The sequence below is a fragment of the Myotis myotis genome, unplaced genomic scaffold (genome assembly GCF_014108235.1).
Source record: "Myotis myotis isolate mMyoMyo1 unplaced genomic scaffold, mMyoMyo1.p scaffold_m19_p_5, whole genome shotgun sequence".
Lineage (NCBI taxonomy): Eukaryota > Metazoa > Chordata > Mammalia > Chiroptera > Vespertilionidae > Myotis > Myotis myotis.
This window is the reverse complement of record NW_023416357.1, coordinates 73780921-73805975: the sequence shown is the minus strand read 5'-3', so window position 1 is coordinate 73805975 and position 25055 is coordinate 73780921. Positions and strand designations below refer to the sequence as shown.

The window sequence follows — 25055 nt, the reverse complement described above, 5'->3', positions numbered from 1 at the left end:
AAATTTCTTTTAGCCTTATTGCCTTTGTACAAATGAGACAACTGTGACAACTGAATATAGTATAACTTAAATGTCTACAATAAAATGGAGAAATTATTTTTTTATTATTTCGATTTTTTTCTTAAAATGTCAAAACATTTTAGTCGGTTACTATAGAAAATACTGCTGTGTGTTACCCAGATTCCCTTTCAAGACCAAAGAAATTATTCCCTCAGCTGCTGGGAAGGAGCACCTTCCGCTGGGAATTGCCCTTAGCTAGAGAGAGCCTGTAGAGCAGCGGTTCTCAACCTGTGGGTCGCGACCCCTTTGGGGGTCGAACAACTCTTTCACAGGGGTCACCTAAGACCATCAGAAAACACATATAATTACATATTGTTTTTGTGATTAATCACTATGAAATTGGGAGTCACCACAACATGAGGAACTGTATTAAAGGGTCACAGCATTAGGAAGGTTGAGAACCACTGCTCTAGAGGCCCACTGTATCCAATGACTGGCTGGCATGGGCTTGCACAGGCCAGGTCCTCTTGCCCCAACTCAGTACACTGCTGAGGAGCACCCTCTACAGGTCACCTGAGGCCTTTGGTGACAAAGAATCAGAGCCCAACTTCTGCCCATATCTGCTTCCTTCTCCTCCTTCCACAGGTGTTGACCCCAAAAAACTCTCTAACTTCCTCCAGAGTCTGTTTCCTAGGGAACCTGATGTACAACAGTAAAACCATCTGCCCGAACTCATTGCACTTTAAAGGTTACTAAGGTCTGGCTTCCTGTACCATCATAACTAAAACACATTTTATTGTTCATAAGAGCTGATGCATCTGCTTTCTCTACAACTACAAATAGGTACTTTTAATTGAGGAAGATGAGAGAAAAAAAATAAAAACAGGTTAATTTAGCCACATGGTTAGTTTTCCCCAGTTGATCAGGGAATTGAGTGGTTAATTGAATTAAACAGTTTTGGACATTGTAGAGACAATGGCTCAGATATGGCAGATGAAGTAGCCTTTCTTTTGGGTCCTTGGAAATTGTTCAACTCAATCTTCTCTATAAAACACGTTTTCCCCTTAACAACTATATTTCACTAAAGATGAATGCTAAAACATTAGGTTTGTTTCTTTTTAAAATAAGATAATACATAATCTTCATTTTCAATAAAAAAGAAACAAGGAAAATTTCTTAAAAATATGTACTTATGTTGCCTCAGTCTTCCTCCCACCTTTTCAATGATGATAGTTGTTACAAGGGAAGGAGCTTTGCCAAATGCATTTGAAAGCATCTTCCAGCCAAATCTACACTGATTTAATGACATCTCTGGCAATTCAATAACATTTCCTGAAAACTGCAGACACTACATCAACACCTATAGGGTCAACATCACTTTGACCAAGGGGCATAAGTTGAAAGAATCATTCACTGGACACTTACTCAAAATCAGTGATTTATTCATTTGTATATTGTGACAATAAAGTATTTTAAACTCTATTTAATCTCTGTAAAGTTGCATATCTAAAAAGATACTTTTCAATTGCAGAATAAAACTTTTAAAAGGATTTTCCTAATATAAATCCAAAATTCCTAGATGAGGCCTTTGCTATTATTTTCCCTCATTCAATTTTACTACCTGATGTCCACGAACATGAACCTGTGTGCCCTTTTACTTGTCACCTCTGCTGTATCTGTCTTGGTATCAATTACTCAGGTATTGATCTTAAGCAAAGACTTGACTAACTCACTTTTTTATACAATATACTCCGACAAATCATCTTAATTTGTAACCCATGTCTGAAAGAGACAATACAGTGTCATGATCAAGAGTGTGGGCTTGGGTCTGAGGTCTCCAGGTTCAGTTCCCAGCTGGGCCTCTTGTTAGCTATGTGACTTAAGTCACTTAAAAACTTTCTATGCTTCTTCTTTTTTTCCCCCCGTCAGTACAGTGGTGATGTTAATCATTCCTATCTCACTGGGTTATTGTGAAAATTCAATGAGTTGACTTACGTACAGCATTTAGGGCAGTGCCTGCACATGGTAAGTTTGTGTTCTCTAGAATCAGTGTGCCATTCTATGTTCATTTTCCTTGAGTTCCTCTTCTTACAACCTCTCTGGAGAATGCTAGCCCGCTACAGCATCCTCTGACATTGCTACCTAACCCATTCTCTTGATTAACTTCTCTCTTCTTTACAAAGCTCAGTTTCTGTATGGATCTACTTTCTCTTGTGGCTGCCACCTCCTCCATAGCCACCGTAGCATATATTCCATTGCCCCCTTGTTTCTGAATTATCATCATCTGTCTCCCACTGTGGCCTATAAAATGTAAAATGTGATTTTCTAACATTGGTAGATTTCCATTTGTAACCTGCAAGACATACAAAAGGCAGGACTGCTGCTCTTGTGCCATCTTGCACTGGCTTTTTTCATGAGTTATACAGGGTCGAGCCAACATAGGTTTACACTTGTGAGTACGTGAAACACAGTTTATCCTTGTATTATTATTTATTATTATATTATTCCCCATATGAACAACTGTAAACCTGCTTTGCCCCACCCAGTATCATAAAAGCACTGCCTTGGTTAAATTTGGCAGAGAGATACCATAGTTTGCATGCTCAAGGGAAATGGTAGACCAACTAGAATGTAGGATGTAAAGATGCAAATTAAATATGCACTTGAATTTTGAAGAGCCACTGTTTTTCTGGCAATCAGGTATGGTCCCTGTCAACAGAGTGTTTTTATACCTACTTCATCTAATTAATAATATCATTGACAATAACAGTTCTGGTTTTAAGAGTTCCAGAGGTTCTTTAGGGCTGTGTGAAGTAGAAAGCCCTAGGTCTTGTTTTTACAGTAACTCCTGTGTATTGGCCACACAAGGCAGGTTGTAGCAAAGCCTAGTGGGACTCAACAAACTGAGGAGACAGGCCCCAGAAAATGCCTAACCCGCAAAGAGGTTCCATAATAATTTGACATTTTTATAGCCACATTTGTTAACCATAGCAGCACTTCAATGGGATGCATTATAGTATTTCAATTTAGTCATTTATCTAAAAGTGAGTTTTATCTTGGCTCATAAATAAACAGTGACATCCCAGCAATTTGAACAGCTCAGCATCACCTTCTGCTGCAAAGCTCATTTTACAATTACAGAAACACATGCCCTTGTGTGCCATGTTGCTTAATCTTTGATTTATAGCTCCTATCTTTAGGCTCTAACCCCTTTCTGTAAACTACACAAAGTTGTACGAGCTCAGCTATTTCATTCTTATTTCTAATCTTAATGGGTTATTTTCTCCCTAGTGGCCATGTCTCTCTACCAAAAAGGTTAGAGAGAAATTACTCTTTCAATTTACCAAATACTAGTCGGTGTCTTTGTGTTCTCAGGGTCTGAAATAAGTAGTGCATTTCCCTGGCTAGCTCTTCCAGAAAGCCCTTCCCTTCTGGCCCTGTCCCTCTCCTGGCTTGCTCTAGCGTGCCTCACAGCAAGCCTTCAAGGCAGTGCTGCCTGCTCTCCCTCTTTTCGCCAGGCTCCCACAGCCAGCAGGCTAGGCAGCAGCAAATTAAAATGGCACAGGAGGATGGTTTCTCCTCCAGTTCCATTTCGTCTGCCTTTCAGCTGCAACACTTGGATGGTTAGAGTCACTCCCAACTTCACCCACAGTCTATCTACAGCTCTAGGTCTTGTCACACAAGTCAGGGAACACTGGAGATGTCTTTTATGGCAATGCATGTAATTTGAAGTGTGAACCCTGAGAAAGAAGACACCTACTAAAAAGGGTTCCTGGTGGCTAACTGGGCTCAAATTACAAAACACACACACACACACACACACACACACACACACACACAGAGCCGAGCAGCCATTTCTATACATGGCCTCTCAAGCAAACTGCCCTTCAGGGAGAAGCCTGCACTGAACTGCCTGCCTCTGCAGTGAACTGCCTGCCTGTACTGTGTTTCTACCCTCTGAGCGAGCCCTTGTTAAGGAGTTCCTGGAATCCTCTTTCAACCAACAGGACTGAGACTTTCCCCATCCAATTGGAGCTGTGTAGCTCCACCCAACCAGAGCCGTTCTTTTCTGACCAATGAGGGTAGCAGTGCCTTTTGAACCAATTAAACTGCGAGAATTTGGAGTCCTCATTTGCATGAGGACAAAGCAATCAGAGACCAGGGGTGGGAACTTCTGTCCATAACAGCCACTACCCTCTGGCTCTAAGAATGCACTTTCCCTTCCCACAGAAGACTTTGTTTCCTGGCTGGAGCTGAAACACAGAAGACGTCTTGCAGGAGAGCACAGTGGAGCAGACCAGCGGAGCGCGAAGGGGCCTGAAAGGAGCAGAGCAGAGCTGCCTAGCCAGAAAGGGGCCTGGCCTCTGGGCTGCCTGGCCCCAGGACTGCCTCACAGCTATGCTGTTTTCACAGACTTGCTGTATCACAAGTGAGCTGTTTTGCACTGAGTACAATTTCCCTCTTCGCACCCTAAATTGGGGATTCCTATTGGCTTGAAATGGCACTCATGACCATCAGTTGACAGGAGGAAATCTGTGGTCTTGCTCAAGGCCCAATATATGAGACTAGGTTCTTATGTCTTCCTTCTCCTATAAGTGAACATTACTGACTTGGCAGGTGTATGCCAAGGTTTGTGCTTTAGGGTTGTTGCTAATGACTTGTTGCATTATAGATGGATTTTCTTCTCTGCTTTTCATTATTTTGTTGTTATGTGAAAGGCAGAAGAAATATATTTTTACTCCAACATTTAAAAATATGAGTGTATAACTTCTGTAAAAATATAGAAAGATGCTGATCATACAATACTAAGTGAAAAAATGCAGGCTACAAAATAATCTATCCAGATGACACATAATTATGATATCAAATACAAGAAGGGATAACACACCAAAATGTTAACTCACTGTCTCAGAGTTGAAGAGTGATTTCACATTTTTCTATTGATACTTCCTTGTAGTTTCCAAGTTTTTTTGTTTTCAGACAAGTGTTACATTATGTTCAGCAAACAATGTGCACAAAATGCACTCTTCTGGCAGCACAGCCCATTTAGGACTCTCTACTAAGCACAGGCTTATATTTGTACATTATTCATTCAACAAATATTTACTCAATTTCTGCTATGGGCCAGGTGTTGTGCTAAGTTTGGGGAATATAGTAGTGAACAAAGAAAAGTCCTCATATCAGCTTACAAGCAGTGGGGGGAGTTAGACAATAAATAAGCAAATAAACATAGGCTATGTTAAGCTGGGGTAGGAGCTATGACAGAAAAAAAATAACATGAGGTAAAAGTAAAGAGAATGACAGCAGACTGAGAGGAGACACCAAATGTACTGAGTCTGTATCCATAAAAAAACAAAACAAAAAAAACAGAGAAGTCAAAGAAGCTATAAAAGCTTCACTATCATGCTTACTCAGTGTTTATTATTGGTTGGGCAGCCATTAAGCCAACAATTTTATTTTTGTTTTTATTTTCATTTCTGGACAATTCTCCTTAAGGACACAATACTTTTACCTTGAAATACATAGGGATTAATGATATGTTCTGAGCATTTGGAAAATAGCATATTTTAAGGGTTCTTCCTGGTAAGATGTTTGACTATATAGCTAAAATAATGACTAGTAAAAAGAACTACTTAATGAACATTCAAAACAAATGAACTTGAGAATCCCAACCAAAAAGGAATTAACTAGGTACCATATTTTAATACACTGTATGCATTAAGTGAATGTTCACCACTAACATTCTAACATTTATTTGTTCTCCTCACTAACTTTTACAGAAATTGTGTGTGTGTGTGTGTGGGGGGGGGGGGGGACCCAATGCCCTTAGGCTGCACCCTAACCAAATTCCTTACAGTGGATTTTAGTATACACAATTGTCATTTTTAATATAAAACAAAGCAAAATTTCTCCTGTTATAACACATCTGCAAAAACGATGAAGGCCAATCGAAAATATGAGCTGAAGGACAAACACAGTAAGTGCTCCCTTTCCCACTATTGCTAAGGAATGAAGCTGAACATGGAGGTAACCCATATTTCACTGAATGCTTGCTATATCCCACTATGCTACAGTAGCACATGCTTTTCTTTTTCATTTAATCATGAACACACCCCAACAATGAAGGTGCCTCCATGTTAAAGGTTACATAATTTGTCCCAGGTCCTATAGCTAGTTAATGGCTGAGCAAGAATTCAAACTAGGCACTGTGATTCCAGAGTCACACTTTTAACCATTACTCTCTACCTACAATCCCTAAGCTTCCAAAGGTTTGTTTCGCCTAGATAGTTGGTCCTCTAGTCCAATAAACTTGTTGCACTGAAGTTATTAAGATTTGTAAGTTAAATACAGTAAGTTCTACAGCAAATTCTAAAAAACACATGCTGGGCTTTCTAGTCTCCCTCCCTCCCTCCCTCCTTCCCTCCCTCCCTCCCTCCCCCCTTCCCTCCATCCCTCCCTTTCACCCATCCATCCATCCATCCATCTATCCATCCATCATCTCTAGAAATCATTATAATGAATTCTTACTTGGTTTCTACTGTCTCTACCTTAGTATAGATCTCTTAAATTGTCACTTGCTTTGCTAAAATACTGTCTTGACTGAACTCCATGTAACATTTCTCTTGCCTAATTTTGGCTTGATTCTGTTTTTCACCTTTAAAGGAGATAATGCATGGAAATAATTTAGCACCTTGCCTCATCTGTAATAAGTGCTTTGTAAAAAACGATTATTTTTGCTATACCTCTGTTCCAGACATGAAGCTAAGCACATGAATAAGACATGGTAACTGGCACTGAGGAGCCTGAAGTCTAGTGGAAACAGAGAAAAGTAAACAGTCTATCACCACACAGTTGTGGAAACACCTTATCCTAATGTGAGTGGAGGCAGAGGTCAGGAGGAGTGAGGTGACAGGGTAACAAGGCTGCGAATATGAACAGGAAATTTCCCAGGACACTAGTACACTACTAGTAGGAATTGCAGGGAGCTTCAAGTTGTTTCATGAGTCTGGAGAAGTGGAGAGGATAAGTCATGGGATCCAGGAGGCTGGACAGATGGGCAGGGCCCAAATCATAAGGGCTTTATGCTAAGGATTTTGGATTTTATCCACAGGCAATGAAAACTCACTAAAAATATATTAGCACGGTCATTAATGCAATCAATCTTAGAAAGATCAACTTGGTAGCAGTGAGGGAATTGATAAAAAATGGGTGGAGTTGGGTAAATAGGTTGCTGCAATAATCAAAGGGAAAATATGACAATCTGAATAAAGACACTAAAAAAGGGAATGGAAAGAAAACAATAATGTTTAGAGTAAATGAATAAATAAGGCAATTTTGAGAGGAGGGATTTAAGAGAAGGAAGTACTATGGATGATATCCTTGAAAATTGGGGTCATTCACTAAACTAAGAAATTGGGACAGAGCCAAGATTTTGAGGGAGAGGTGATAAATTTATTTTCTGGGGTGTAGACTCTGTGAGAACTGATGAACCATCAAAATGTGGACACCCAGAAGACAGAAAGGATCTCTAGCCCAGGGCTAGAAATAAAAATTGGAGGTCAGGTGATAGCATAAGCCTTGAGAATGGATGACACAAGAATCTATGCAGGGTTATTTATTAATATCACTCATTGTAAACGATTTATAAGCTCCCTTCTTTCTGTAGTGGGAAATGGATCAAGATTTGGCTCCAGTTGTCCTTTTAACATTATCTCCTGCAACACCATGCCATATATCTTACTGTGAAGTCACATCAAAATACGATTTTCCAAGTCTGTCAGAATCTAATGCCCTCCCCTAAATTTTCTACCTGGTAAACTCTCACTTGGCCTTCCACTCTCAATCAAATGTTACTTTTCCTGAGAATCTGACCACCTTTTCTTGATAATCTCACCACCTTCCTCTCAATTCCAGGTGAAGTTCATAGCTCCCTCCTCCTTCCTACTATATTGCACTCGATCCATGCCTGTACTGCTAATATACAACTTTTCTCCTCCACTAGATAGGAACACGTTCCTTCCTAGAAATAAAAGACTGCATCTACACAGTAAATGGTACCAACGCATGGTTATAGAATGACTGCATGATGTGTCTTCTATCTGCAAACACCACCAATTACCCTACTTTAAAAAACCTATGAGGACGTCTGCTTGGTGCGCAACCACAGAAGGTTTTTAGGCATATAATGTGCTATTTTCAGTGTGCTCTACTAAGAAGTGTTTCTAATCCCATGAGGTTAGAACTCATGCCAAAATAACTAATGTGGTGAAAATAGTGTAATCATTTAGAATAATAATTACTATGAATACACTAGTTCCTCTAAGCGAAAATGCCACTGTATTTCACTAAGGCAAAAATAAGAAGAGATGAAATCTAAACAGAAGTAGAGGGCTGGAACAAAGCAATAGGGCGATTCACTAGGATCAATTAGGAGATCGTTATGGCACTTTGGTGTACTATCTCCAGAAAGGACAATTCAAAGATGATAGATGATAGATCGGTAGGTAGGTAGATAGGTAGACAGATAGGTGATAGATACATATAAGTGCCCAATACATGATAAGCATATTCTTTACAATAAAAGAAGACAGGAGCCGTACCTGAGTTGACTTTTAAGGAAAATGCTAAAGAATAAAAAGAGATCCAAATGTTCAAATGACAAACATTCCTTCTAGAAGCATCAACTCTTCTAGCAACAGGATATTTGTTTTTGCCTACTCAGCTCCTTGAATAGAAAGGGACAATCTATAAATCCTTATTTGGACTGACATCAAAAGGCCTTCCAAGTTGCTATTCCTCCCTTGACTCTACTTAAATTGTAAAAAGAAGACATTTCTGAAATTCATTTGTTTTCTAGTTAGAAAATACTTATACAATTTTTCCAAGACATTGAAAGATACATTGATATGGTCTGAAATTTCAACAACTATGACGAATTTATTAAAAAATGGAAATAAGTTGCTGGATGTTTCATTTTTCAAACCAACCACTACTTCTTCAGGAATTCATTAGTTTTCATTCTCGACAGTTTCATGAGTGTACTATAAGTTATAGACAAGATGACTCTAAATATAACAGAGTGACCTATTTTGTGGGACTAAAGAATGAGAACTTTTAAGACAGAAGTTAGAAAAATGTGTTATGTGCAGAAAATCTACCATACAAGCACCATGGTGCTGTATCCTATTCAGCTTTGATTATAAACAAACAGATCTACCCTCAAGAGCCCACAAAAAATTCAGGCCTAGGAATCATCTGCCTTGAAACTACCAAGAGGGTATAAATATGAAAATGCTTAGCCCTCCCCCTTACAGTAATGAAATGAAGATGCTGAACTGTCCGTGATTCAAACCAATTATTATTCAGTGGTCATGAACAGATTCGTTTATAACATTAGGTATACCCAATTATACCAGTAGGCTATGTTTTAATTTATTAAATACTTTAATGCTATAAATTTCTTTTGCAGACATGTTGTAACTATATACCCTGCGCAAAGAAACAAGGTAAATATCTTTTTAGTTTTGCCACTGAAGCACTGCAACTTTAGCCCTTGAGTGTATGTTTCACTTTTTCCATTTTTAAAATTTGCAAGATGATATGTTTCTTCTCATATTTTTAAAACTTTAAAGAAATACAACAAATGTGGCAAATCCAATACTTTGTAAAAAACAAACAAACTGATAACACTTAACCTATGAGCCAATCATTGTACTAAATTCGATCATGTCATTCTGAACATGATCTCAGAGAGGTCATCACTTGTGTGGGGCTCCCAAAAGGAGACACATTCAAATGCAATCTGAGGGTAGTTTAATAAAGAGACATTTGCAAAGGTGTGGGCAGGGTTTGGAAAAACTATAAGGGATGATATAGTGAGCTAGTAAGACTAAAGGAAAGAGTCATCAGCATGAAATATCTGGAGGAGAGTACAGTCACCAGAATTCATAAAGCAGTCTTAGGGAGCTGGCTGCATGCCAAGAGCCTACAGAAGTGGGAGGTGACCTGGTAAGTAGGGAACCCAGGAAATAAACAGCTCAAACTCTCTTTCTGTACCTCCTGCTAATGCCTCCCATTGGCCAAACCCAACCAGAAGCCAAAGAAGAAAGGATCCTGCTGATTCAGTCCAAATATATCAGCACACAGAGAAGGTGCAGAAAGGAAGAGAGTGGATCTGACATCCACTACTCCCATTTTATCCCAAGCATCCAAAACTTTCCTTGAATAAATATGGCAATTACTAAATATTTATTAGCGAAAGAAAAAGTAAATCAAAACATCAAGAGGTTCCGTAAGCTGCCCTGGTCACAAGCGTAGGAAGAAGCTAAGGTAAGCCTTGCTCTGAGGTTCAAGTCCATGCTCATAACCAATATGGTATTTTGCCCCCTACCCACCATCTTTATACCACACCCTTTATAAACATGCTGATGGATGTCTTGGGAGACAGTGAAATGACAGGAAAGCTTACAATCTGTGTACCAGTTTAGTTATTCTATCTTTCCACCTCATTATTGTCATATCTCCAATTCCCTTCCAGCATCAATAGTTCTATAAAAGCAGGTCTTAGTCCTCGTACAATTCCATCACCTATTCCATCTAGCAGCTAAGCAGTGAAACCTTCCATCATGTGGCATTTTGCCCACTTGTTTGGCAGTATCTTGCCTCTGAGGGTGTTCTGAATATAAATAACACAGGTAACATGCTGATATCTTTTAGAAGACAAGCCAAGGCCTTAACCTCCATTTAATTCAATAGAGTAAGCCTTGGGTCTTATATTATTAATAGATTTGCTTGCAAGACCTGTTGAAGGATTCATTTATTCAACCAACAAATATTGATCATGCAGTCTATACCTGGAGCTGTGCTGGGTAAGATTGAGAAAGTAATTCTTACCAAAATCAACAACTGGCTTTCTACAGGAAGGAGTTGATAATTATCCAGAGGGAAGTTAAAAGTATACTAATTACCAAGAGAGGTCATGGGCATGTATCCTGGAGTGCAGTCATGATCCTGCCCTTCAGTAGCACTCTCTCCTACTTATCCCCAGGTTGTTCTGAGCTTGAACACAGGGTAAAGTCCTCTAAGAAGCATAAGCCAGCCCAAGCCTGGTGGTGTGCCTCAAGATAATCAAGTATTCCGCTCGTTTCCATCTCTTAGGAAAGGCCTCTGCTTTGAAATACCAGCCCCATGTACAAGGGCCAGCCTCAAACAGATCAAATAGGAATTTGTCCCTGCAGGTTTTTTCTCAGTTCTGTTTTGAGCGTGGAGAGGCACTCCTTCATGCCTGGTCCTGACGGAAACAGCACATAGAAATCTTTCATCTTTTTCAGGGACAAGGCAAACGAGCTGGCATCGCTACTGCCTTTCATGCCGCGCACTAGCTTTGCATTTTAAAAAACGATTGTACAATGTGTCATGTAGCGAGGTTTGCCAAAGGGAGGGAAAGGAAAAAAAGAATAGCAAAGTTGATTTCCTACAGGCAAGCTTAAATGATTTTGGAAAACCATCAACCTGGATCAAATTTCTATACTCACTGGACAGTTTGCCACTAATGGCAAGAATGTAAAACTATCAGCCTCATTATAATTATATTTTAAGGAATAATCTATTTTCTTGATAATTCTAACACATGGAAAAATTCATTTAATTAAAAACTCAAATACTTCATAATGCTTATTGCACCCAAGAGCTCTAGGTAAAAATCACTATTTCAAATACCCTCCAAAGGTTCACTTAGGTACCCACAACTGTGCCTTCTGTTGCCAACAAAAGCTCTGCATGTGCAAGACTTTTGCTGCATGAAACGCATTTACATACACCCTATAACAAAACAAAGAAGAAACGATCCAGTACATTACCGGGAGTAGTTCACATCCCTCCTCTTCCCAAATCAATCTGTGACTCGCTAAGAGCTCTGCTATTTCCTAGCAACATGAGTAAACATTGTGCTCGATCCAGTGCCCAAGATTTGTAACCATGTTAATCTGAGAGTACTCAACTTAATTAAAGATTAGACTTTTAAATTGTATTTTTAGTGCACAACAGTACTGCTAAATTACGATGATCAGCGGCTAAGTGTGCCTATGTCGGCAGAACTCGGGGAATGAAAATGAATCATCTATTTCCATCTTGATATGACTGCTCTTCTCTGAGGCGCTATTCTCCAAGTTCACGGGCCTTGGAGTTCATTGGAATTCTCTGGTTAAAACACAGCTTGGAGACCTCATTTATGAAAATTCCTTTAAACCTTTCACCACTTTGACAAATCCAGTCCAAGTTCACTGAGCCAATTCAAAAGTAGCTCTCAGCCTTTTTATAGGTTTTCAATTACACCAACACAGCACACCAGAGCCGTCGTGTTGGAAGAAGTATATTACAGTTGCAGAGAGGCACGGGTTCTTTTTTAAGAGACTCGAAAATGAAAGCAGCATTCCCAACAGTGGAGCCAACAGATGCAAAGCTTTGTCTGTCTTGTACCGTCTTGACTTACTAAAGAAGAGATCTACAAGTTACGTATACATGGCTAGTGTTTAGTTATCTACTGTATGATGTATGCTATGATTTTTCTAACTTTTTAGACTTTGCAAAAATATTGGCAAGCTACCTTGCCCTCCAACTGTTCCAACGAGTTTTTGGAGGAGCTGTTCAAAACATTTTCTAGACTTCGTTCATCGTCCTCCTATACAATGTGCGACAGCTGTATGCACTCCGGGAAACAGAAACCCCAAGCAGGTCAATGAACTTCCCAGGTTAAAACTGGTAAACCATGGTAACAGGGAGGCTAGACCTCAGTCCATTTTCTCTTTCAGTGCGCTCTGTAAGTGGGCCTGAGGTAACCATACTCTTTTTCTGAGACAAGAATCCCTTCTAAAAATGTGTATATGACTTCACAGATCAAACACTCATATTTTCTTCTATTTCCAAACTTTGAATTTATTTGAATATGTGGTTAGTATGGTTTTATGGGAGTTCCAATCTTTCAGACGCGGTTGTATGAATTATTTTAAGTGACATTTATCATTAGGGGTAAAGTAGACAAGCAAGCACATACACATTAGTTGGTTAGAAACACTTGCAAAATTTAAATACTGTATGTGCAAGGGCAAATTTACTCGGGGATATAAATCTCCCTTTGGGGGGAAGGGGATAGTGATGATCTAAAACCACTGGAAATGGAGAAAGCATATCATGATGACTCCAACAGCTCCCGGTGCAGGCTCTTCCTTCTTTGTATATTTAATGTTCTAGGTGTCAGTTGGTCTTTTATGTAAGCTCAGTAGAAGGGTTGTTCAGTGGATGAGTTTAGTTTTGGTGTTTGGTCTTTTTTTATTGTCATCCTGTTAAATAAGACCATATGATTTAACTTACCAAATTGCAGATAAATTTCTTTAGTATTCAATATTAGAAGAGGTAAAACCTAAAGCTAAACAAGACCCATAGAGATTCAGTACAATTCTAGACTAGAGTATTCCTTTTGACAATAGAGCCCCCCCCCCCCTCCATTCAGTCTGATTCAAATGTAGTTCTGTAGCACTGGGCAGCATCAGGGATTAAAAGATGGGTGCCAGGGCTGGTGAGGTGAGCCCCACAAGCTGATCCCTTCAGAAGCTGGGGTTGCCAATGAATCCTCCCTCTTATTCATGCATTTCCAATGTTCTAAATGCCAGATGAGGGCCTACTGAACACTGCACTCTACAATGAAGACAGAAAGATGACAGACACATTCTCTACCCTCACGAGCCAGGTTTAAGAGCACAGACTACCATTTACAACACCTTCTGCATGAGCAACAGTGACAGTGCAAGCAAAGAGCTGAGGGAGACGGAGTTGCCCCTGGGACTCCCAGGTCCTCCTCAGAGCCCAAGCCCACAGTCCACCACTATGGGAGCCACTAGCCTAATGTGGTTACTGAGAATTCCAAGAGTGGCTATCTGAGTTAAGAATAAAGTACAGCCCAAATTTTAAAGAGTTTGAAAAAAAATGCAAAGAATCTGATTAGTGATTCTTAAATATAGATTGCATGGGGAAATGCTAATAATTTGGATGTATTGGGCTAATTTAAATACATTATTAAAACTTTATCCATTTCCTTTTACTTTTCTTAACATGTCTATTAGAACATCTGAAATGACCTATGTGGCTCACTTTCCTGGATCTTATTATTCTACCAGCCAGTTCTGGTCTAAGCAGTCACAGGACAACACTGTGGGGAGGACACCTGGGAGGCGGTCTAGGGCAGGCAAGACCACAGTGAGAAAAGACACAACATCATGGGAACCTCTCATGGGCTGCGAAGGAGGGCAGACCTGGAAGAGGGGGTAGACCTGGCACGCTCTGCTTCCTGAAGAGTGCTTGCCTGCCATTCATTGCTGCAGAGAGGCCACAACATAAAAGCCAAAAACAGTGACAATAAGCACATTGCGAATAGTTTAGCAGCAGCCTGTGGTTTACAGTGAGCCATCTCTGCCTGAGATCAGACTACCTAGTTAGGCCTATCTTCACCCCATCCGAGGCCAGTCATTTGGTCACTCTGCCTTCTCATCTGTAAAGGGGGGGGCTAAGGTTTAGGCTCTGCAGGTGTGTTCCCCTTCCTCTGTCAGCCAAGTTTCCGGAAATCTGTAGTGCTCTAAACAGCCTGAGGGAGGGAGGAAAGGGATAGAGAAGGGGGGAGGTTTGTCGCTAGAACTTTGGAGCTGCACAAGGAACAGAAACGTGCACAGAACACATCCTTTATATTTCCTTTTTCATGCAATGTATTGCATTTCATTGAAGTTGAATTAGCCCCCTTGTCTGCTAGATATAAGCTAGATGAAAGTGCCATGAGCTCAGGCACCACACTGTGTGCTCACTGCTCTGACCACAGATTCCAGGGCAGAACTCAAAATACAGCGGGTCCCAAATAAACACCTCTGGGCAGGTCCCAGGAGAGACATTGCAGTCATTTTTGTTGTTGAGAATCCAACTGTTGGGTTAAAGTTTCCAGGTATATAGACTGCACTCAGGAACAAGCCAGGGGCCCACCAGGAATGGTCACGCTTGGTGCTGGATTGCTCTAATGATGTTATCTACCTGTGGCAGGTTGTGCCAGGTGAAGGACAGTGAGCTGGAAAGCTGCCAGGAGGCTTTTCTGGCAGAAGCAGACCCTTTAAACAAGGAAGTTGACGGCTGAGGGGAGTCAGGACTAACACAGGCTCAGAATTTCACTGGCTCAGGTCTCCTGCCCAGCGTGGTAAGATGAAAGAACGTGGAGGCAGCAGGAAGTAGCAGTGATGCAGATCTGGGTTCTGTGATTCATTCCCCTTTCACCACTTGGCAGCTGGGAGACTCACTTCCTTCTCTGAACCTCATTCTCCACAGCTTCAAATGGCTCATAATGCATGTCTTAGAGCAGTGGTTCTCAACCTTGGCTGCACATTAGAATCACCTGGGAATCTTTTTAAAATCCTGATTTCTGGGCCTCATCCTCCAGAAATTCTGTTTCTTTGTTACTAATGTGGCTTCACCCCATAACAAAGAAACAGAATTTCCGGAGGATGAGGCCCAGAAATCAGGATTTTAAAAAGATTCCCAGGTGATTCTAATGTGCAGCCAAGGTTGAGAACCACTGTCTTAGAGGGTTGTTAGCCATACAGTACTTTTCACAAAGGACCGGCACATGGTAAACACTCAATAAATGGTTACATGTGACACATGGTAAACACTCAACAATGGCTATGTTTCTTTTCGACCATAGTTTTCAAACAAAGCTTTCAACCTGGAGCCCCAGAAAATCCATAGATGGGCTTCCACAGATCCCAGAAACACCCTGAACTCATTCAAAGTGGCGTGTGCACGTGTGTGTGTGTGTGTGTGTGTGTGTGTGTGTGTACACACCTTTTCTTCTCGAAGGAAAGAATCCATAACTTTTATCACAACCTCAAAAGACTCTCAGACTGAAAGCAGGTAAAAAGCAACTGAGCTTCTGTGCCTTCCAAAGTGCGTAGCTCATTTTACGTATCTACAGAACAACTGTCTGAGTCCCCCTCCGAACTCACTTTTCTGTGGCTGTTCAAGGGGCCTGCATGTTATACACTGCAGCACGACCTTCGTAAGACGCTCTTACATCTGGAACAGCAGAATGAAAGGAATAGGACTGGAATTTCTAAAGAAAAAATTCAACCTAATTTCAACAATTGTACTCCAGCTCTTACCTCTTTAACTGCATCTTTTTCATAGCCTTTTTGACATAATCAATGGCCAAGGGAGGCAGCTGGAATGTTTTATTCTTAGAATGTGGTCACTTCATTTTAAGAGAAAAACAAAAAAAATTCGTAATGAATGAAATAGATGAGCCCAGTCAAAGATTGATTATTCTACTCATCAACCCAGATGACTGTCAAGTGGCTAGACCAGGGGTGGGCAAACTTTTTGACTCGAGGGCCACAATGGGTTCTTAAACTGGACCGGAGGGCCGGAACAAAAGCATGGATGGAGTGTTTGTGTGAACTAATATAAATTCAAAGTAAACATCATTACATAAAAGGGTATGGTTTTTTTTTTTTTTTTTAGTTTTATTCATTTCAAACGGGCCGGATCCGGCCCGCGGGCCGTAGTTTGCCCACGGCTGGGCTAGACAGTCTCTGGCAAGGGGACGCTTGGTGGCAAGAGAGCTACTTCAACATTTAAATCATAGTCTCCTCATATGGAGAGAAGGAATGATAGGGACAATCCCTCTTTCCTGGGACTGCTGTGAGAATTAAATAAGAATATAATTGTAAGGCATCTGGTAAGCAACCAACACAGAATAAACACTTCATAAATATTAACTATTAAATATCTTCTATGGTAGGAAGACAAAGTATTCCTCACCTGATTTCTGAGCCACAGATTCTAGACTCGAGATTGAGTTTGGCCACTAAAACATCTCAGTTTCTTTCCTAAGGCATCTCTTAGTGACCAAGGAGGAAAAGAGCACACACCACCTGAAAGTGTCTGAGCAGTAACTTCAAAGAGCACCTATCATCATGTCCAACACTGAGCTACAAATGTGAGAATCAAGTTAAAAGAAACAGCATAACCCTACAAAGCAATCACTTCAAACCCTAAAGATGAGTGATTCCGTGCACATCTTTTCATTCATTCATTTAAAATAGACTGGTTGGTGTGGTTCATGGTTGAGTGGGAGGTCATGGTTCGATTCCCGGTCATGGCACATGCCCAGGTTGCAGACTCCATCCCCAGTGTGGGGTGTGCAGGAGGCAGCCGGTTGATGGCTCTCTCCCCTCATTGATGTTTCTCTCCCTCCCTTCCTCTCTCTGAAATCAATAAAAACATATTTTTTTAAAAGTTACTGAGCATATATGATGTGAGAGGCACAGGGATATACAAAGAAGAGAGATCAGAGCAGCAGGAGAGGCAGACAAGTACAGCCAGCACTGCACCACAGGGTCAAGTCTGGTGCAGGGGCTAGGTAGGAGGGGGTGTTCCGCAAAGCTTCTTGAAAAAACAACACTTGGGTTTAGTTTGGAAGGAGGAGTAGATGTTCACTAGTTCCAAAAATGAGAAACAATATTCTAGAGATAACAGCACATGCAAAAGCTTAAAAATGAGAGCATCTGGGGATCCTGGTGTTGTATTGGTCGGCATAGCACAGGGATAGTGTGGGCAACAAGAAGAAGCCTTCGCTGGACATCCTCCCTCCTCTCCATCTGCCTAGTCCACAGGAGGAGGCAGAGGGTCCTCGATCTCAGGGCAGGAGCCTGGACTGCGCCCCTTTCCCCAAGGCTTTGAGGTTTGGAACAGTTCTGTGAGCTTCTCTCTAGTTCTCTCTATGACGTTTTGAATGGAACATCTCTTACCCCACACAGTTACTTTTTTTTTTCTTGTGAAGAGAACTTCTAAGATCTATTTTCTTAGCAACTTTCCAAATATGCAACACAGTATTATTAACTACAGTGGCCACACTGTGTGTCACATCGTGACTTATTTATTCATAATTGGAGGTTTGTACCTTCTGACCACGGATTCATGATTCCATTTCATCTGTTCTTTAGAAAGAGCACTCAGGCAGTGGTGAGGAGGATGGCCTGGAAGCCAGGAGGCCGGAGGGAGCATTTTACAGACGACTTGTAAAGAGTAAAACAGGGCGGGTCTAAGGGAAAGGAGAAATAGAGTAAGACTGAGAGCTACATAGGGGGCCCGGTCAATCAGCAGATTGATTATCAGCGGTTCTCAACCTGTGGGTTGCAACCCCTTTGGGGGTTGAATGACCCTTTCACAGGGGTCGCCTAAGACCATCGGAAAACACATATATAATTACATATTGTTTTTGTGATTAATCACTATGCTTTAATTATGTTCAATTTGTAACAATGAAATTGGGGGTCACCACAACATGAGGAACTGTATTAAAGGGTCACGGCATTAGGAAGGTTGAGAACCACTGGGTTAGGTGGAGGAGGAAAGGTAGCAGGTGAGATCAGGATCAGTCCCAGGTTTAAGCCCCAGCGGCTTAGTGAGGATGAATACCCTCCAGGAGAGACAGATGAAAGAGTATCTGTGGTTTCTACTTGCCCAGCATCCACTCTCTCCTTCCAATATTTCCTTTTAAAACCAGCCTCTCCTGCACTCAGGTCAACTGGTTTAAGAGGGTTGCTGACCACACTCCCGTGCACCTTGTCCACCTCCCAAGCCACTCAGCACACAGACCACCCTCCCATTCCCAAAGGCTCCACCTCTGGCCAAAGGAACTGGTTCAGGCATGCGCACAGGATCAAAGTGGTCTAATTAAGTTAATCCTGAATTATTCCCTTTTCCTGCAAGGGTTTAAGCCTGAAGCTGCTGAGGACCATTTTACCACCATGAAGATTAGAGGAAATAAGAAGTGGAACCTTCCTGAACTTTTCCAATACAGAAGCCAGGATATAGCCCTTCCTACTTGAGCAAGTACAAACTGGGTTTCTGTGACCTGCTGCCAAGAGTCCTGACAAAAAGTGAAGACAATTGTGTTTCAAAAAATGATTAAAAAAAAGAGCCTATTTTTGTGAGTGGTGGATTGAAAAGCCTACATTACTGTGATAATAGTACCTTAAAACATTTAAATCTGCACAAGGCATGTAGGGACTTTATAGCAAATTCCACCGTGAATAATGAAAAGCCAAGCCAGGCTGCCTTAGAAAATGTTACCGCACCAACAATGGCACATTCACTCATTAAGTTAACATTTCCTGAATATCTTCAGGGTTCTCAGACTTATACAATAGGAATTATAAAGCTCTGTGCTTGGTTTGAGCTGATCCATCCATGGCCCTTCCATAAAGAGCAGCTGTGTATGCTGTTCAGCCTAATTGTGTCATGTCAGAGAGGCCAGGTGTTTCTGTCTGGCCCCACAGCTGTCCTGGATGTTGAGGACACCACCTGAATTTCAGACTGGCCATCTAAAAAACAATGCTGGTGAAGCAGCACTTCAACTGAGCCCTTGGGGGAAAAAGCAGAACATGATTTGAATTTCTCTTCCCCTCTAACAAAATATCTACTGACATTTATGGAGGAGCCTGGACGACACATTGTGCTGGGCCCTCTTTTCTTTCTTTACTTTCTCCCCATGAGAAAAACCCCCCACTAGCACGATTTAACCTTTATTAATGCACCCACACCTCTATCTATCCAAATACGCTTAAATTGTCACCTCCTACCCTGTATACTTCCCAGTGTCTAGGCTCAAATAAATCTTCACGTGTCCATCGCCGGTAGGGGTTTGGTGGTTTTGCCACCCCACCATACTTCCGTTCTCACTCTGACAATAGTGCTCCCATGTCCTCTGAGGAAGTAGCTACCTACTCCCCATTGTGTGCTGTCTCGGTGGTGCTGTCAATCAGTGCTTCGGGCTCAGCAGTGTGCATGCCACTCAAACTACGCCCAAGTGTTCTCTTTCCTTCTGTGCTAAGTCCAAGGGCAGAGCACTCCAAGGGCAAACCCCCAGCGGTGCCTCAGGAAAAAGAACATCAGTGCCTGCTCCCCAGCTGCCCAGAGTACTTCCCTTTCCATCCTGAGAACAGTTCCTCTGACTTCCTTTGACCCTCAGGATATCCTCCACATGGCATTGCATTTTCTGTTGCTTGACAAATAGAGGAACTTATCTACACACAATCCACTGGGATTTAATCACTAAGCGATAGCTAACATTCATAGCATACTCTGCAGCTTATAAAGTACTTTCACATCCAATTTATCTTTTAATCGACCTTTTTGAAACCCAATATTTCTCCTCCCCCCAAATAAATCACTTACTGATTTCTCACAACAGCACAATCATTCTTTCAGTCACATAAGCTTTTTTAAATATCAGAATGACTTTGACTCTAGGCTTTCACTAACCCCCTATAATCAGTCACCTAATCCTAACTATGGGATCTCCCGGATCCATCCCTTCCTTCCCATTCTCTCTGCCTCTAACTGTCAGAGCCTTCGTCACCTCCCAACAATGGTCTGCTGACTGACACTAGTCAACCATCTCCAAGCCAACCTGGTGCCACAAGCAGAAGGATATGGCTACCATTTTATCATCACTGTGTCACTCCTCTCCTACCCATGGCTTGCGGAACAAAGATTACAGGACAATGATTTACAGGGCAATTCCCTAACCTCAATGCTGGGCTATCTACAAGCAGGCTCCACTTCTCTCTTCTATCTCACAGTACACTATCTTCAGCAGAAAGCTTTTGCTGGAACAAGTGTTTTCAAACATGTAGTGGATTGAAAAAAAAAAAGGCTATAATTTTATGCAGCTCTTTCTCATCATAAGTGGGGTCTTTGGACACCCCTTGAATCTGAGGTGACCTTGTGACTTGATTTGGTCAATGGGAGAAGAGCAAATGCAATACAAACAGAGGCTTAACAATCATTTTTGAATTGCTGCTCTTGGAACACTGCTTCGTTGCCATGTAAAGATGCCCAGGCTAGTAGGCTAGGGAATGGGAGGTACATGTCCCAGTCACCTGTTAACCTGGCCAACACCTAGTAACTGCCAGATATAAGCGAGGCCATCCTAGATCATCCTGCCACCAGCGAACCCACCAGCTGACTGAAGATGCCTGAGGGACTCCAACGGAGACCAGCAGAAGAACCACCCAGCTGAAGCCAGCCCACATTGCTGACCACAGAATGATGGCCTATAGTCATTATTTTAAGCAACAACTTTTGGGGTGATTTGTTATGCAGTCAAGGATGATTGATAAAACATCTAAGCTGATTTGGTCACTTTCTCCTAGGAATTCCTTTCAATTACTACTTACTGTCTTGGGCACTCAATCCTAAAATACCTTCTTTCATGTTTTGTACCATTATTTAATTTTTTATGTGTTCTATTTCCCCCCTTTTAAGTTTCTTGTAAGGAGACTGTGTACTTTATATTTTTATATCTCACCTAGGCACAAAGTGAATACACAATGGCTAGTTAGGAATCAGTATTTTCCATCAAGCATATCAATTAACATTCATCATTTCAAAGCATATTTCGATCATTAATTTTACAAGCTTAAAAAGGATCTGATAAGATGCAAACCATAGAATACAAAATCTAGTCATCTAACCTATAAAGTGAAAAACCATGCATAGCAGATATCATCCTAGAAACCATTTTATTGATTCATTTTCAGACGATTACTTCTTGCAAGTGAACCTGCATACCAATAAAAAGGGGCACGAAGAAGCAAGCATGTACTATGGGTAAAAGTTTCACAGAAGCAACTGTTTGATTTTCACCAGGATATTATTTTTCTCCCAAGACACAAATTTCTCCTATGTGGTTCACAACCCTAATCTGACAGACTGCCAAAAACAAGGCTTCTATCCTAAGAATGTCACTGACTCTCTCCTTACTGTTCAATTACATTTTGCATTTAATAGAGAAATCCCCTTGTGTTTCTCATAATGGTGCACCTGCTCCTTGGGAGATTTCCTCTTTTGACAAGAAATGCCTTGAGTCTGGCAAGAAAAAACAGCTCCAGGCTTTCTCTGATAATATCGAAGACATTTGTTTGTTTTAGATGTTTGTGTGGGTTTCCCTCCCCTTAGGAGCAGTAAAGCACTGCTATGATTCCTTCCAAAACAACAGCACACACAGTTTCTTGGCCTCTGTTCCACATTTCCACCGTACACCTGCACCAGAGCGACCGACCGCCTGGAATTGGCTAAGCTGTGACATAGTAGACAGAGACATTCATTTGCTTTCCTCGCTACCTTCTGGATGGCAACACACGGTCAATGTCCAAACAAAGGCATCGTCATTTCAAATCCACTAACTTGTCATCTTTTCTCATGAAATGCTTGCTACGGAGAAAATGAAGTTTATATTCAAAATTATATCCCTTTTTTATATCTTATTTCTAACTGAGGGAGCCAAGCACCCATCTTTTTCTTTCCGATTGTAGACCTGGGAATTCCTACAGGTTTGATCAGGAGTAATCTTCAGTTAGGATGGCCTTCCGGAGAAGCTTCTGCGATTGGTACCAAAGTGTCACATCTTTTCCTAATAGTTTTAAGGACATCTTTACGGGGTCTCCCTGCACTCTAACCATGCCGCATGTAATTTAACATGGAGATGCATCAGAAATTCCCAGTAGACGTTCTCTCCTAAGATGTGAGCACGTTAGCATAACTGCTTTCCTACACCTTGTTCTTTTTCTTTGCCTTTTAAAATTTCAATATTTACAAATGAAATACAGATTTCAACCCATTCCCAACTGGGATGTCAGCTGTCCAGTGAGAGAAATGGGTTTTTGCCTTCCTGCGGATTCAGCAAGGAAAGTGGTGCTTGGAAATTACGTGTTTAGAGTGACACCTTGGAGAATTGACAGACTCTGCACATGTAATCCTCATAAACCTCCCCAGACAGCCCTTACTTCATTTTGCAAACTGCACCCTGGCCGGGCTCCACAACACGTGCAGTGCGCGGAGGCTGTCCTGCGGGGGGGGGGGCTCCCTTCCTCCGGGCTCTTTGATGGACACCTGTCAGTAACAGCCAAGAGGCGTGGAGCCCAGCTACCAGCACGCGAGAAACGGGCACCGACAGGGAGCTCCCTTAATTAACTTTCCCAAGGAAAGCAATGTTCCCACAGGAAAAAACAACCCCGTTTCTCCTCTCCTAGCGGCCCACTGGAAATGAGCAACAATGCTCCTGCCTTTTTGTTTCCTCGAGACTTTCTTCTTTGCAAGCAGTAGCGTGTTCCTCAAAGAATGCTAGTATTTCCTGTGGAAACTGTATGGCTGCCAGGAGTGGCTCCTAATTTTCCCTCTTTTCTTTTCATACAAAACGCGGTAAACAAAGCATGGCTTTGGACGACGGCCAGTATACCGGCTCACCTCACTTACCACCTGCGGAGGAAAGTCATCACCAGGGAAGGCCACGGGAGAAAGAGAAACGGACGCGGACCGGCCTGGACGCAGGACCGCGCGGAGGGATGCGGTCAGAACGCGGGCTGGACGGGCACACGGGGCGCGCGGTGCTGACGGGCGAGGGGCTACCCCCGGGCGGCGGCAGCCCCGGGTGTCCCTTTGGCGGCTATTACTCTTGTGGGGTCTGTCGTCAGGACTAGGCGTGCACCCGTCCTCCTCTCGGCTCCCGGGAGCTGCGGCACTGCCCACCCTGCCTCGGATGCGGTCCGAGGTGGCAGCGAGAATAATGAGCAGAGGAAACGGGCAAATGAGAAGAACAATCCTCTGGAAACCCAGGCGGGGGCTCTGTCCCCATTCCCCCAGGACAGCCGCCGCCGCCGTTACTATAGAGACACCTCTCCTCCCCCCCCCCCCCCCCCCCCCCCCCAACCCTTCCTGCAGAGTCGCCGCCGCTCCCGGAGCAGCCGGGACTCGCGGCACAAAGGGGCCCGTGGGCTGGGAGGCAGGGGCGACACTCGCGGACTCGCCCGCCCGCTGCAAACTTGGAGAGGCTCGGCCGCCCGCGCCGCCGCCCCTGCCTCCTGCGGCGCCCACCCCGCACTCGGACTCACCGGGCCGCCCGGCACGCCCGCGGCTCCCGAGCGCGGACAGACTGACGGACGGACGGCGGCGGCGGGAGCCGGAACCGCCGCGGCAGCAGCAGGCGGTGGGGGCGCAGCCGCGGACCCGCTACGTCACAATGCGGCCGGCCGCCGGCGCCGCTCCCCGGGCCCCCCCAAGGGCGCGCGGGCGGGGGCCGTCCCGAGGCGGCCGAACCCGAGCCCGCGCGGAGGACGCCGAGCCGAGCGCACCGGGGACGGGGGCGCGGCCGCCGCTGCCTCCCCGGCTGTAGAAGCCACTGCGCCCACCCAGCTCCGCGCGCCCGGCGCCCGCCCCCCGCCGGCGAGCCCCCTCCTGACAGCGCCCTCCCGCCCGCCCCCGGCGCGGCCCCCGCCCCCCTCCCCGCCGCCTCCTCACCGCGACCCCCGGCCAGCCCGCCGCGCCTGTCCGCGAACCTGCCCTTTCTTCTCCACCTTCCGCGCCCGCCTCCGCCGCCCCTGCTTCTCCTCGGCTGCGTGTCCCCTCCCTCCCACTTTCCCCGCTTCCCTCCGCCCCCACCCTCCCCACTTGGCGGCCTCGCCCCCTGGCAATGCAATCGCCCCTCACCGGGATCCGTGCGCCAACCGCTGCCACCTCATTGGTCCCTAGACCATTCCAGGCTGGCAGCCTGCACCGGGGAGAGAGATGGGCAAGGGGGGGAACGGGCGTGGGCAAGGTCCTGGGAAACGGCTGGGCTGCCCAGCTCCTGGCAGAGGGTTTCCGTGGGCACGCGGCCTCCAGCCCCCACTCTTGCCCCTCCCCTCCTCTCCCCCACCCCCAGCTCGCCCACCCATCCCCGAGGACCTGGCCAAGGAGTGAAGGGCAAGGGGTTCTGCCCGGAAGGTTTTGTGCTCAAGTGTTGGGGGATGATGGAGAAGGCTTTGGTCTGAAAGGATGGCTTTTTAATTCAACAACGCTTAAAACGTCACTTCATTAACTTTACTTTTAGCGTCTTTCTTAATTAGGGCGGGAGCGGGGGCGCGCTGGGTGAGGCGACGAAGCCAGCAGTGGTGACCGTCTCTTTCCTTCCTTATTTCCGAAAT

The 25055-nt window shown here is 43.5% G+C and overlaps 1 protein-coding gene across 3 annotated transcripts in view; it reads right to left on the bottom strand.

The window, feature by feature from the left end:
* LOC118656960 (synuclein alpha interacting protein) overlaps positions 1-24474 on the bottom strand; it is a 141162-nt gene extending 116688 nt beyond the window's left edge. For all 3 annotated transcript variants that reach the window (XM_036310781.1, XM_036310783.1, XM_036310782.1), the window contains exon 1: positions 24391-24474. The gene's annotated coding sequence lies outside the window, so the exon portion shown is untranslated. The remainder of the gene's footprint in view (positions 1-24390) is intronic.
* Positions 24475-25055: the final 581 nt, after the last annotated feature.